Here is a 14,812-nt window from a genome sequence, read left to right as displayed (position 1 = left end):
TAGCACCATTATTATTAGTATAAATGAACGATTGAAACACCCAATAAGAGAGGGTTGGAACTTAAATAGTGGCAACTATTTCTTCACAACCGATAAAAAAGACTTACATGTTTGCACCTGTTACTGTCCTTCAAAGTAATCACTAGCGTTGTGTAGAACCCGTTGCCAGCGATGTGGAAGGCGTAGTATACCGTTAACAGAGCCTGTTCTGTTGATGGTGCGAATGGAGTGGTCTACTGCCTGTCGAATTTCTGGAACAGTTCCGAAGCGAAAGCCATGAAGTGATTCCTTCATCTTCGGAATCAAATCAAAGTCTCAAGGACTTAGTCCGGGGAGTATGGTGGATGGTGCAGTGCTTCCCAGTCCCATCGACCGAACAGAGCAGCCACAGCTTGCGCTGTATGCGACTGCGCATTGCCGTGCAAAATGATGGGTGGGTTGCGCAGAAAGTGTCGCCGCTCCTTTCCCAAAGCTGGGCGCAGGAGATGCTCCAAAACCAAGCTTTTTCAAAAGGGATTGGGAAGTACTGTACCATCCACCATACTCCTCGGACTTAAGTCCTTGTGACTTTGATTTGATTCCGAAGATGAAGGAACCACTCGTGGCATTCACTACAGAACTGTTCCAGAGATTCGGCAGGCAGTAGACCGCTCCATTCGCACCATCAACAGAACAGGCTCTGCTAACGGTATACTACGCCTTCCACATCGCTGGCAACATATTCTGCACAACGATGGTGACTACTCTGAAGGACAGTAACAGGTGCAAATATGTAACTCTTTTGTATCGGTTGTGAATAAATAGTTGCCACTATTTAACTTCCAACTCTCTTACATAACGGTACTGTTACGTCTGAAACAGATCATTCACTTGAAGACTTACTTTACTTACTAAGTAATTCTCTTGGGTTATCAGCTAACTGACAAAGAAGTTCGTCTGTCTCCACATACACTAGTTGATCAAAAGTGTCCAGACACGTATTAGTGTCGCTTAATATGCGATTGGTCACTCTTGGCCTTTACGATAGCTTGACACTTTCAACAAGGTGTCTAAATGTTTGTGGAGGAATGGCAGACGAAACAGGGAGGGTAATGAAGTTGGGCGCTAGGGTCTGGAGCGAAGTTGATGCTCTAACTCATACAGAAGGTGATCCACTGAGTTCACGTCGGGACTCTGGGCAAGCCAGTCGATTTCTGGAATGTCTGCAGATGCCTTACCGATGCTGTGATGTGACGGGGGCACTGGCATGCGGGTACAAACAATCTTCTTCTACGAACTGTTCTTCTACTGCAGGCAGCACGTAATACTGTAAAATGTGTTCTTAACCTTCCACTTAAACATAGAAAGGAGACCATACCCCAAATACGAAAAACACCCCCGTACCGTACCACGAACACCTTTGTGCTGCGCAGCTGGCGCTACACATGATGGCAAATAATGTTCTCCAGGCTTTCGCCAAATCCAAACTCTTCCATCAGACTGCCATAGAGTATAGGGTGATTCATCACTACAAATAATTTCAGTCATCCATTGTCCGGTAGCTTCGCTCTTTACATTATTTCAAGCAGCACTTCGCACTAACTACAGAAATGTGAGGTCATGAGGAACTACTCGATTCTTTTTAATGCCCTACTCACAGCCATTGTGCTACCTGGAGTGTTGGAAGTGCTTTGGAACTGACGAGTGATTCCTTCCTCTGGGATAGAAGAAACTTTGTCTCTTGTCATGGGGGGCCTCGTCATAAAGATATACCGCATGAGCGTCTATGGAAGTGATTCCAGTGGTGGTTTCCCGTTGCCTTCCACTGATTAGGATGAAATGATAATGAGGACAACACAGCACCCAGTCCCTGAGCGGAGAAAATCTCCGACCCAGCCGGGAAGCGAACCCCGGCCCCTTAGCGTGACAGACCGCCGCCCTGACCACTCAGCTATCGGGGTGGACGCTTTGGGATAGAGACTAGGGCTTAATATCCAAGAACTTCAGACCATTTGGCACTCAGGGCAATGTAAATATTGTTAAGTATAGTATTTCTTCCGTCTTTGCTATCAATTACCGAAAGTTAACTTTTAACATAGTAAAGGCAGATTTCGGAATACTGAGCAACGTTGAAAATTGTGCGTTATTTGTACGTCGATTTTTATACCTCTGAAAATAACGTAAGAGTACACAACGCTGACAACACCTACACACCGCAAACAATCTTATGATACATTGCAATAGCAACTCATTGGAATATTGGCAACAGATTTAAGCCCTTCCCATCTGATATCTAAGAATTAGACCCAATTCAGGAATGTGTTGCCTGTTGCACTGCGGTCCTTAGACTTTATTGTCTGCCCTTGGAATTTGCGGGGTCTCAGAAAAGAAATATAAAATCTCTCAAAATCGGGGCTGAAATCTAATAGAGCTTTTGGCGTAAGGCACCAATCCTACCTGTTGCAAGGCCTGCTAACATTGTAAAAATATTCATTTGTACCTGACTTAAATTCTGACAAGTGTATCCACTGAGTACTCATGCAAGGTCAGGCGATGTTCTGCGTATCTTCTGTCACGCAACTTGTTTGTTATTGTCTAGGTGGAAGTCCCCAGGAAGTGGAAGAGGCTTTTCCACCTTGGTGGGTGACGCCGAGGAAAGTTGCATGACTTACTCAACACATGTACACATCGATTCTGGGGGAAGAAATGAGCAATTGTAATAGAACTACAGACATTGCAAAAAGGGAAGAAATTATTGACTGGATTTCCACAAATATCACTTTCCTTGGTTTAAAAAAGCAACATATTCAGTTATGCTTGTCAAGTGGTACAACACTAGAGAAAAATATAGAATGTTCGCAAGAGTTAATAACTAAGGCAGACTCTTTAAAAATTTTCGTTGTGCATTTTCATAGACTATTACACTTAAGAATTGATTAAAACACTCTGTTCGATCACTTTTGGTCCTTACCATCGATGCAACCACATAGAGAACTAGTTCCTACTTTTCTTTTATGTCTACAAAGTCGTTCGCAAAAGAGTCCTACGATAAAAATTTCTCAGTTACTTTACCTCATCAAAGTCCGACCCCGGTAGCTGAGTGGTCAGCGCGACGGAATGTCAATCCTAAGGGCCCAGGTTCGATTCCGGCTGGATCGGAGATTTTCTCCGCTCAGGGACTGGGTGTTGTGTTGCCCTTACCATCATCATTTTCATCCCCGTCGACGTGCAAGTCGCCCAAGTGGCTTCAAATCGAAAGACTTGCACCAGGCGAACGGTCTACCCAATGGGAGGCCCTAGTCACGCGACATCGGATAAAATTCAAAGCTTTCGATGATCGCTTCTATCATTGTCGTTAGGTGTTACGTACAGAGGTGAGGATACAATTTCAGATACTATATAACATTCTGGAATATACTGACACAAATAGTATTTAATTCTTTTCTGCATCACTCAACGCTCCAGAGGATAATTCCTGCATTATTGGCATAGCTCAGAATACGTGGAATAGTCCTAATTAATGTAGAAAATGGTTACAATTAAACTTCCGCTGCTTGGGCCAACGTAGACTGAAAACCGTTTACCATATGGATACCTATATTTATAGGAGTGATGTTCAGTTTGTGTTCTGCTTGATTGGCATTGTTACTAGTGTTAGGGTCATGACTTGCCGATAGGCGCCGGTACTGATAGACGACATAGGGTTGAAACACAATCATCAGTGAGGATTACAGTTTCAGACAGTCAACATTGGACTGCACAAGGTGAGCTGTTTTATCAAAACAACAGCAATAGTGCTGCTGCTCATGGTGAGTATCGACGCATTAAAGGAATACGGAGAGGTCCTCTTTCACCATTGGGATGAAGAACATGATGTGTAAGTTAAAATTTTATGGCGCTTAGATAATTGCTCCTCGGAGAGGCCAACGGCCCATTGCGCCACAAATTGTTGAAGAAGTCTCTGTTGCCATGGCTGAAAATGCTGGACCCAATGTGCGATCTTCAAATAGTGCACGAGCTGTGTCACGACAGCTGAACATTACATGCTCCACCGATCGAGAAGTGCTGCGAACAATTGTGAAATGGTATCTCTAGTGCGGTTCCATGCTGTCACGGATACAGATGGTCGTCACATTGAGCAACATTTGTAACCTGGAACGTAAACATGGTACACAGTTAACAATTGTTACCCTCTCATGCGGAAATTAATATTTGTTTCTCTCCAAGGTTTATTCATTATTTTTCTTCCGTAGATCCTTATAAATCTTCGCACAAAGTTTTATTGCCCGACGATCACTTTATTACGTGGAGGTCCTCTCAAGTAGAGAAAGTTTAGTTATAACCACCCTGTATCCTAATACGGTTTATGATGACCGCGAATAGCGAAAAGGCATCAAAAGTGCGCAGGAAGTATAGAATTATGGTAGAGTCATATCCTGATGGTCGTTTCTCCACCACCCAAAACGAGCAATCTTTAACACTAGAACAGCAGCTACATTACATGTTTCAGGCGAACTCCAAATAAGTTGATTGGGGTTCGTGTTCGTGAACTACTCTGAGCATGGTGCTCGAGTAATACACTCTCATTGTACCATGCTCCAAATTAGCTCTGTGGAGGCAGAAGAAGGAAGACACGAAGATGTGGGCTGAATATTCCATCGACAACATGATCATCACTAACAGCTAATCACTAACAGGTTTTATTTTTTATTTTTATGTTGTTTGATGCGGTTCGTCACGACTTCCTCTTCTGCACTAACCGCTTCATCTTAGAGTAGCACTTGGGCCCTACATCCTCATTTGTTGGATATATTCCATTCTGTCTCCCACCATCATTTTTACACTCTACAATTTCTTGTAATAATATGGAATTTATTCCTCGATGTCTTAACATATTCTCGAAGATTCCACAATGTCAAAGACATATAGTCTATAATGTCAAATCGTTTCTCCTTTCAGGTTATCCGGTTGCTACCTCTGATTAAGTCCTGTACCTGTACCTAGAAGAGGTGGTGACAATTCTTTATAAAAATACAAACGTTGTAATAAACTCAAGTAGGAATAAATTAGAAGAAATCGTTATTATCCAAGGTGTAAGACAAGGGTGTGGACTATCATGTACCTTTTTTAATATTTGTATTGGCTTCATTCTTCGCAGGTGGGAAACTAAAGTAAACAAAGGAATTAAGATCGAGAATGATGAGTATCAGATAGTGCTTCTGTTTGCAGATGATATTGTTATTATTCGAAGGAATGAAGATGACTTTCAAAGATCAGTATACCAGCTAAGAAAAATATACAAGGAATGAAATTCAAATGTTTCTAGCAAGAAAGTGAAACTAATAGCATTCCGATGACAATATCCAGTCAGGCAAAGAATTGTTAGATAATCCAGCCTTACAATAAGTCTCTCCCTGCGCCAAGAGTACGTCGCCACGTTTCGTGTATGTATGTGCACTTTTAAATGACAACATGTTCGCCATGACACAGTTTACAAAACGACTGCACTTTCGACCACAGGTCGTTATCAAGTTATGGAAACACAGGAGTCGGCAACATCAATGAAAAGCACAAGACTGACGTGAGACACTACGGCTCCTGTCAGCATTCATCACGTGCAACATCGGTATGTAACAGATGGGATCAAAACACTCGTAACTAGATTTGTGCTTGCTGCACATCTCAATCATGAATACCGTAATGGTCAAAAAAACAAACATGTGTGTTTGTGCACACAATCGTGCACAGTACAAAGAAATTATGTATCTCACCTTCTAGAAAGTTTTTTGGATGAATAAGTTAATAAATAAATACCGAATTTCGATAGAATTACGCAGTGACGTAGAAACGTATCTTTCAATTCAATGGTCAATGTTCTCTGGCGCATTCACGAGTGCCTGAGTTATAGTCGTTGCTGCGACCGCGTCTTCGCTCGATTTTGCGGAGACTCTGAAGCATGGACGAAAGAAAAGTTTCATGTGGAAGAATTAGAACATAAGATTTTCATTGTTTTTACACGTGATCTAGACACAAAATTTTTTACACTATTATCTCCTTTCTGTCAATTTATATACTTCTTTAGGAATAGACTCGCTTGTACCATTCTACATAATGATCAACGGATGGATAAATATTATTGTTGTTGCTTTTGTTGCACTAATTTACAGTGTAGGATTCAATGACTTTTTAAACTTGTAGCGTTCTTTAACGTGTGTGAATGCAGATCTTGAAGTAACTGCGAAGTGGAATGAAATTGCCACAAGCAGAAACAGTGGTCTTTTGTTTCCGTTTTTTCATAACATCTTCATGGAGCAATGCCGTTATTACAGTTCACCCTTGCAAAACAATCGGCTCACTCACATGTCGAAGGTCGCTACAGATCTTAGCTTCTGTCATGTTCCTACACCTATTGGACTATTGCCTTTCAGCTGACTTCCTTTCGTTTGCACCGTATGATGAAACAAGAACAGAGCAAGAAAACGCACGTACAGGCCAAGATTCACAAGAAACTTCCTTTCTGCAGCATTTTCTGGGAAACAAAATCGCTGCGGGAACGAAAGGTACACCTTTCTGTTTCGAAAGTAATTGTTTGCGATGTCAATTCTTGCAGCAGAAACGTGAAGCACGACTGTTTGTTCCATTATACGTATTGTGAGTATTAACCTATATAAGTTTGTCAGATGGTATTCGTACTGCATCACTTCTGAGCTGACTGATTTCGATAAACCTGAAAGTGACAATCCTGGGTGACCTGTAAGTCGGACGAATTTAAGGGCAGAATAGGATTCATTGTCAACTTTCGCACCCGATGGCAGATGTAGTTCATGTGTCAGTACATCACTCTAATATGATAAATATATCACTTCAATCTCTATACTGAGCAAGCAGTAAAGGAAACAAAAGAAAATTTCGGAGTAGGAATTAAAATCCTTAGAGAATAAATAAAAACTTTGAGGTTTCCCCGATGGCATTATAATTCTGCCACAGACAGCAAAGGACCTCGAAGAGCAGCTGAACGGAATGGACAGTGTCTTTAAAGGAAGATATAAGATGAACATCAACTAAAGCAAAACGAGGATAATGGAATGTAGTCGAATTAAATCGGATGATGCTCAGTGTATTAGATTAGGAAATGAGACGCTTAAAGTAGTAAATGAGTTTTGCTGTTTGGGGAGCAAAGTAACTGATGATGGTCAAAGTAGAGAGGATATAAAATGTAGACTGGCAATGGCAAGGAAAGTATTTCTGAAGAAGAAAAATTTGTTAACATTGAGTATAGATTTAAGTGTCAGGAAGTATTTTCGGAAAGTATTTGTATGGAGTGTAGCCATGTATGGAAGTGAAACGTGTACGATAAATAGTTTGGACAAGAAGAGAATAGAAGCTTTCGAAATGTGCTGTTATAGAAGAATGCTGAAGATTAGATGGGTAGATCACATAACTAATGAGGAGGTATTGAATACAATTGTGGAGAAGTCGTTTCTGAAAGTATTTGTGTGGAGTGTAGCAATGTATGGAAGTGAAACGTGTACGATAAATAGTTTGGACAAGAAGAGAATAGAAGCTTTCGAAATGTGGTGTTATAGAAGAATGCTGAAAATTAGATGGGTAGATCACATAACTAATGAGGAGATATTGAATAGAATTGTGGAGAAGAGAAATTTGTGGCATAACTTGACTAGAAGAAGGGATCGGTTGGTAGGGTATATTCTGAGGCATCAAGGGATCATCATCTTAGTATTGGAGGGCAGCGTGGAGGGTAAAAATCGTAGAGGGAGACCAAGAGATGAATATACTAAACAGATTCAGAAGGATGTAGGCTGCAATAGGTACTGGGAGATGAAGAAGCTTGCACAGGATAGAGTAGCATGGAGAGCTGCATCAAACCATTCTCAGGACTGAAGACCACAACAACAACATCTCTTCAGGTGAGCAGCACTGATTGTTGTAGATGTACGTAACATCGTGGATGTCAATGAGCGGATTCCTGGTGCTAAGTATTCGATAGCATGTCGTACACTATAAGACATTAAACTGTTTTGTACGTCATCCTGTTTCTATGACAACACTAGAGGCTACATGACCATTAACACGTTGTTTGCGCTGCAACAATGAGCTTACTGCGGCTTGAAAGCCAGTTAGTAATTCGGAAGCAGCTACAGTGTAGGAGATAAAGATTTGCTGTCTTCTTGGTCAAATAAGCGTAAAGCTAAGCTCCTGTTATCCTGTAGTATCAAGCTGCGTTACTTTATTCATTTTCTGGACACGATGATAAAATTTAAAGAAGACTACTTGACAATGTCAACGGACACGATTGCGCGACGAGAACACTGCGGTTTCTGTGACGGTTCCTTAGGTAAGACTTCCTTTGCCTTGTCCCGTATCTAGAGAGGTTAGGCCCTCCAGGAAATCAGTGTGGGATATGGTGGATGAATTGATAACTCGCAGTCCTATAGATTATTTAACAGAGAGTACTGGGATAATTGATACAGACTCCGATTGAGTTAACGTGCACTTAAAATATTGTCACAGCCGCAACCTATTTCTCATTACTGAACATGCTAGGAACTAAACATTTAAGGTGAAGTGAAAGAGGAGATTTCATTGTTCTGAAGTGTTTCTACTTTAGAGTAACTGGGGCTACTGTTATGAAACCGACTTGCGCACAAGAAAACCAGTATGTATAGGGTGTTCCGAAATTCCCGTTACAGACTTCTAGGACTCGCAGAGGAGAGTGAATACATAATATTATGACTAGTAACCCATATGCGTTCTACGGTGGTCTCAGTTCAGATGCTTAACTCATCCACCTCTGCTTGACGAATTGAATTTGGCGTGAAGCAGTGTAAGGTAAAAATTCGAAAGGAAACATAACGAACCACTTAATATCACTTCAGCAAATTTCATTGTATTAACATTTAACCATTATTCCAAAACAAAAAGAAAACGAGTGCACTGTACGTACAGAACAGTACTGATGCAAGGCAGACGTTACATTGCATCAGGCGACCGTATGACGTAGCACACGTTATCCTGTCTACCCTACTGCAAACCAGGACTTTTCTCTTTCCCGCAACAGACTTGGACGCGTTACACATCTGAGCTGGAACCGTCGTAGGACGGAAACGGTGCGTTTCGGGACATGGGTACTCATTCTCCTCTACAAGTCCTAAAAGTTTGTAACAGGAATTTCAGAACACCCTGTATACACTTAGGTGACACCCCATAATACAGTGTCGGATCTCCTTTTGCATCGCGTAGTGCAGCAACTCGACTTGGCTTGGACTCAACAAGTCGTCGGAAGTCCCCCGTAGAAGTGTTCGCCCCGATAGCTGTGTGGTCAGGCTGACGGATTGCCGTCCTACGGGGCCGGGTTCGATTCCCGGCTGGACAGTGCATTTTCTCCGCCCAGGAACTGGCTATTGTGCTGTCTTCATCATCATTTCATCCCCATCCGGCACGCAGGTCGCCCAATGAGGCGTCGAATGTAATAAGACCTGCACCAAGGCATCCGGACCTGCCCCGCAAGGGGCCTCCCGGTCAATGACGCCAAACGCTCATTCCCATTTCACTGTAGAAACAATGACCAATGTTGCCTCTATAGACGTCCATAATTGCGAAAGTGTTTCCGGTGCAGGATTTTGGGCATGAACTGACATGTCGATTATGTCCCGTAAACGATCGATGTGATGCATGTCGGATGATCTGGGTGGCTAAATTATTCGCTCGAATTGTCCAGAAGTGTGACCCACTGCTTGGGAACATGAAGGCTATGAATGGCTGCAAATGGTGTCCAAGTAGCCGGGCATAACCATTTATAGTCAGTGATTGATTCGAAGACCCAGTCTGTTCCATGTAAACACAGCCTACACCATTATTGACCCACCACCAGCACAATGCCTTGTTGACCACTTGGATCCATGGCTTCGTGTAGTCTGTGCCACGCACGAACCCTACCATCCGCTCCTACCAACTGAAATCGAATACGTTCGTCGTACGTCCCACACTGACTTCTGCGGTTATTTCACGCAGTGTCGCTTGGCTGTTAGCACAGAAAACTCTACGCAAAGCAGATGCCCTCGGTCGTTAACTGAAGGCCGTAGGTCACAGCGCCGAACGTGGTGAAAAGTAATGCCTGAAATTTGGTATTCTCTAGACACTATAGATCTCGGAATATTGAATTGCCTAATGATATAAAAAAAATGGTACAAATGGCTCTGAGCACTATGGGCCTCAACTGCTGTGGTCATTAGTCCCCTAGAACTTAGAACTACTTAAAACTAACTAACCTAAGGACATCACACACATCCATGCCCGAGGCAGGATTCGAACCTGCGACCGTAGCAGTCGCACGGTTCCGGACTGCGCGCCTAGAACCGCAAGACCACCGCGGCCGGCGCCTAACGATATCCCATGCGTCTACCTCCAAGTACCATTTCGCTTTCACAGTCTGTTAATTCCCGCCGTGCGGCTTTAATTACGGCGGATACCTTTTCACATGCATCACCTGAGTACAAATGATGGGTTCGCCAGTGCACTGTCCTTCTATACCTTGTGTGCTCGATACTAATGACATCTCCGTATGTGCATGTCTCCATCTCATGACTTTTGTAACCTCAGTGTGTATCTACGTACACACTCTGCAAAGCACTCAGAAGTGCGTGATATAAGCAACTTCTCCCTGTACCAGCTATTAGGGCTTCTTCCCGTCCCATTCGCTTATGGAACGTGGGAAGAATGATTGCTTAAATGCCTCTGTGGTCGCTATATGATTAATCTAATCTTGTCTTCTCTCTCCCTAGTGAAGCATACTGCGGGCGCTGTGTGTATTCCTAAATTTTTCACTTAGTACGCTTTCACTAAGTAGGCTTTCTCGGGATAGTTTGTGTCTATCTTCAAGTTCTGTCAATTCAGATTTACCAGTGTTTTCGTGACGCTCTCCCTTGAGTCAAACAAACTTGTGACCATTCACGTTGCCCTTCTTTGTATACGTTCGATATTCACTGTTAGTCCTACTTCGTATGGGTGTCACACAGTTTGGCAATATTCTAAGATGGGAAGCTGAAGCGTTTCGTCAGTAGGTAGTCTTCTTTGCAGACTGACTGCATTTTTCCAGTAAAGTGCCAATGACTGTCACTTGCTTTACTTACGACTGAACCTTTGTGATCATTCCGTTCCTTATCCCCCATAAACTGTTACACCCAGGTACTTGCATGAGTTAACCAACAGCATTGAAATTATAAGATTTTTTAAAAGATTTTTTGTGAAGTTTGCAGTTTCACACGTATTTATGTTGAAAACAAGATTCCTGTCTCTACACCACTTTGAAATCTTATCCGGATCCGATTGGATATTTGTGTAACTTTTTTCAGATAGTATTTTATTTTCAATAACTGCACCACGTACAAAATTCTGAGGTCATCGCCAGTGTTAATCCATTAGATTTCCGGCGTACAATTGCTGAAACTCTGTTTCTTAATCTGATATTTCGGCCGTATAAAATTTCTACCATCTTCCCAGTGAGTCCATAGATTGAAGCTAGAGGTTTTTTCCTCTTTACTGTTATTTCAGCTCACCACGAAGGGGCGGGCTGGCAGCCGACAAAAACCGCTTTCCAGCTGAAGGTTTTATATATATTTAAAAGAAAAGATATTAAAACGTGTATTTAAAAAACACATCGCTGAGCAATTTTTATGATATAGAAAATTTTAGTTGACTTTCAACTACAGTTAAAATATGATCACTGGTGGTAATGTTATTTTTGCTATGGTATAATGGTGACGCTCGAGGTGCATGAAAATGTTCATTTTCGTTATGGAGGAGGGACGATGGATATTACGAGGCCTATTCGGTAAGTAAGGTCCGATTAGGCGCGAAATGGAAACCACTGTGAAAATCCGATGAAAGTTTTCAGAGGTGTTGGGCAGTGTCTTTAATGTACTTTCCGAATACGCCTCGTAAATCTATGGTTGGCTGGCCAGTCAGTACTGGGATATCGATGTATCATTAGGCGTTGCGCTGTAGCGACATCTTTGAGAGTTTACTAAACAGAGTGCCGTATTCGATGCCGTGTTCAGGCATTTCCAAACGAATTTCTGATAATTCTATTACCACCGAATACCAAAAATATAAAGTCGATGCTAGAATTTCGACATTGTCGTTCCGTACAGAATGATCGCACCGATGCAGTACAGCTGATTCATTGGGCTGCGAGAGACCGATGACCTTTGGTGTGACATGGTCTTTCATGGACCGTGAAATGTTACTTTTTCCTCCTTGATCGACTGTTTTGATATTGGTTTTCTTTTGCAATGAAACGTTGTGGGGTTTGGCAGCGTTCGTGCAATCTGCCTTCCACTCTCACGAACTCTGGAAACAAGGCTCCCAGCGATTTCAAGATTTCAGAATAATTAATGAGGCCTATGCTTGTTGAGTAATCATTCATACAGAATATAACAATCGAATATTTTCACTGAAAAGTCGTCAAGTTGATCTCAGTGTGGATACCAGTATTACAAAGGATCGCCAGTACAATGAAAGCACAGTTTCAAATAAACAGATTTGACTGAACATCTTTATAAGATTTTCAGTTGAGCTAAATAAGTTAACTGGATCGCTTTTAATTAATCTAATTTGTTTCGTTGATGTAGAACGGCTCGTCCAATCTTTTAGCTTACCTGGCCCACATTGGTAGAAGACAGTTGTTTTGGGGCATATGCATAACACACTTAAAACTAAGAAGAAAGCACGCATTGTACCAGTGAGAGAACAACATCGTGTGGCGGGATTTTCATATTGAAAATAATCTGTTTATCGTACTTTTACATATACGTCCTTACTAAAACAACACTCCTCCACTCCAGATCACCACGTCACCGAGGGAAGAGTCTATCACGATTACCGCCTGACAGCCCAGGATATATCTTTCCAGAACAAATCGCAGGGAAGAAACTGCTAATAAAATTCTTGAATAGCGCCCAGTGTGGTTTCCTTAGTTATCTGAAGGTTGGCACTCCGACTCTAGTTCGCTGCTCATTGCGTAAACCAAAACTAGAGGTAGGTGGCTGCTGGAGCTCCCACTATATGTCAACTTCTCACACTGTGGGAGCACAAAATGGCCGAGTCGCATACTTTAGCGCCCTGCATGGAGAGCGAATTCGTCACACTTGCGAATACTGCCGGGGCTCAACGGAACTTCCAGACTTCAAAGGGCGCGCGCTTTGTCCTGCCGACAAACTAGAGCGGTTACAGGCATCGTGTGATTTCTTTGAATTTCGCGGCCCTTGTGAAGCTGGGAAAACAGCTTTGCGTTCCGAAGAAACTAGTCTTCCCGAGCACGATGCTGACTCGCTTGAACTGTCTCACACACGACAAAATATTATAACTTGACTTCATTAGTCATGTTCCGTTCCCCTAGCACAGTTAAGAGAAAACAGATATTTTCAGATAGAATAAAGTTCGCGTAGGGACGTGTAACAGACCAATTATGTTACAATAGTATGTGCCGCTAACCTATGTATGACGGATTGTACTCACAGGGGATCTTGTAAATCCCAGCCTTACGGAGTATCAAGTCATCTTTGATGGACACCAAATTGGCTGATGTCTTCCGTGGAGGGCGAAAACTCACGTTCACTTTGTGCTTGGTAATTATCCGACCTATTTTTGATGATAGCCTTCACGCATACGCAAGAAAGCCGTGGCTCTGAACATCTCTGTCAACTTCCTCATTCGTTGAGGCCCCTTCGGTGTTATCCGTAGTGCCTTACGTAACTGTCGTGGAGAGTATGCACTTGCATTATAAATTCCTCTGATGTGTAGTAGCTCATCCTGCAGATCGCTCTCATCGGTGATGTTATGTGACCTGTGAACCAAAGTTCTGAGAGCACCCATCATCTAGGGAGGGTGGTGGAAGCTATTTGCATTGGCTCTCCAAATTAAGACGCTGCCGAACATTTGGCGTGGGAAAATATGCCCATCATATTTACAACTCTTCCGACTTTACTGGCAAACTGAAATCTCTCCGACTGAAGGATACTGATTTATTTGTCAGTTGGATACATTTCTCTTATCCACGAAGGATCCTTCTTTCTGAATCTTTATCTCTTACTGACAAAAGATTTGATAAGGAGGTTACAGCTTTGTTCAAATATGTTTTGACCTCAGTTTATTTTTTGGTTGGCAATGAATTTTTTGAACACATTGACGATGTGGCCATGGGCAGTCTCTTGTCGTCCAAGTTGGTCAATTTGTTTATGGAGGACTTCGAGGCACAATGACGATGACATCTTGGAACACGCAGTTTATGGGAAAGCAACCCATACGGACTTGTATTCAGGTGCACTACCGCTCCCACACAATGGATGAACTTTGATTCGTAGAGTGCATAGTATCGCTGAAGGTATAAATTCACAGGACGAGCTTCTCCACTAGAGAGAGTTTTTGAAGTATGTGAGTACTCTCCACAACAGATACATAAAGCGCTACATTCCACAAGGAATGATGAAAATGACCTAGAGAGATTCAGATCGATAAGTTTCCTGCCGTATGTGGAACGACTACCATGAAAAAAGGTCGGAACCTAATCAAGCACGAAGTGAAAGCCGGCCGTGGTGGCCGAGTGGTTTTAGGCGGTTCAGTCTGGAACCGCGTAACCGCTACGGTCGCAGGTTCGAATCCTGCCTTGGGCATGGATGTGCGTGATGTACTTAGCTTAGTTAGGTTTAAGAAGTTCTAAGTTCTAGTGGACTGACGACCTCAGAAGTTAAGTCTCATAGTGCTCAGAGATATTTGAACCACAAAGTGAATGCGAATTTTTGCCGTTCACCGAAGA

Source organism: Schistocerca gregaria, chromosome 5 (assembly GCF_023897955.1).
Source record: "Schistocerca gregaria isolate iqSchGreg1 chromosome 5, iqSchGreg1.2, whole genome shotgun sequence".
In the NCBI taxonomy this organism is placed as follows: Eukaryota; Metazoa; Arthropoda; class Insecta; order Orthoptera; family Acrididae; genus Schistocerca; species Schistocerca gregaria.
This window is presented reverse-complemented; position numbering follows the sequence as displayed.